This window comes from Neltuma alba, unplaced genomic scaffold (assembly GCF_004799145.2).
Source record: "Neltuma alba isolate B1F8T4 unplaced genomic scaffold, ASM479914v2 tig00011005_pilon, whole genome shotgun sequence".
NCBI classification, from domain to species: Eukaryota; Viridiplantae; Streptophyta; class Magnoliopsida; order Fabales; family Fabaceae; genus Neltuma; species Neltuma alba.
Window position 1 is genome coordinate 98,082 of NW_021635759.1, and position 1,615 is coordinate 99,696.

Below are 1,615 nucleotides of genomic sequence, written 5' to 3' on the forward strand. Positions count from 1 at the left end.
ATTTATTAAGCATTAAATCCCTTCTAAACTTAATTAAACACTAGGAATAAAGACTAGGATGTTACAATATTAGAATAATTTAATGAAGTAAGAAAACCATATATAAGATGAGAAAAACTTACATATTGAAGATACATTTAATATCATCACTTGGGCACTAAGTTTAAGTACAGCTTACCATTCTCAAACCAATGGACGGACAGAACGTACTATTCAAACATTGGAGGACATGTTAAGAGCTTGTGCCTTAGACTTCAAGAAAAACTGGAATGAGTACTTGCCACTAGCTGAATTTGCTTACAACAACAGTTACCATTTCAGTATCCAAATGGCTCCTGATGAAGTATTATATGGGAGGAAGTGTAAATCCCCATTGTGCTGGATGGAATTGGGAGAAAGAAGGATGTTTGGTCCTAATTTGGTAGAGCAAACCTCACAACAGATTAAGATGATTTGACAAAGGCTACTTACAGCACAAAGTAGACAAAAGAGTTATGCCGATGTACAAAGGAAGCCTTTGGAATTTGAAGTTGGGGACCATGTTTTTCTAAAAGTATCTCCAACTACCGACGTAGGAAGGTCGATTAAGGCTCGTAAGTTGACGCCTAGGTTCATTGGACCCTTCCGAAATTTGTCAAGAGTAGGCCTGGTAGCATACAAATTGGCCCTATCCCCTAATCTTAACCAGATTCACGACGTCTTCCATGTCTCTCAACTAAAAAAGTACCAGTTAGATCCCTCTCACATCTTAGAATATGAAGATATAGAGCTGCCAGACAACCTCACTTTTGAGGTAAAGCCGGCAAAAATCGTTGATTAATAGATTAAGCAACTACGGAACAAGACTATTTCGATGGTTGAAGTGATCTGGAGAGATCTAACTCAGGAAGAGGCCACTTGGGAGAAGGAAGATGATATGAAAGCTAGATGCCCAAAATTATTCATATGAGGTATGTTTCTAAATTTTGAGGATGAAATTTATTTAAAAAGGGAGGAATTGTCACATCCCAAAAATTTCATCTAGACATAGGGAGTTAAAAACTAGGATGAGGGCCAATATAAAAAGTAGATAGAGGAATGAAACAACTTTTGATGTGAAACCCCGATAGGACCCAAGTTAGCATTTTCAGAATTATCGGTCTATAAAGGACAAAACGAAAAAATTTGAAAAAAAATCCAAAAAATATCTAAAAAAATAGTAAAAGTGTGAATTAGAGGTTTTGAAACCTCAATGGAGGTCCTAAAGGTGAAAATCATGTGAAAATGAATTATTACAGAATTTCTCAAATACAGAGGTTTTTGAGAAAATAAGAAAAAATCATAGGAAAATAATTATTTTAATTAGTTCAAGGCCTCAATAATTCTGGAAAAAATATGAATTAATTATCTAAATATTTGTTTGAATTTATTAAATTGGTGTTGGGCCTTGGAAGCACAAGAATTAATTTTTGAAAATTTATTTCCCGTAATTTTAGCAATAGATGCCTAATTAGAAAAAATTCAAAATAAATAGTTAGAAGTAGAGAAAAATTCTAAGAATTTTCAGATCATATCCTTATATTAAAAGGGGATTTTTATGAAGAGAAATGAATTTTCAGAGGCCTAAAAAAATTAT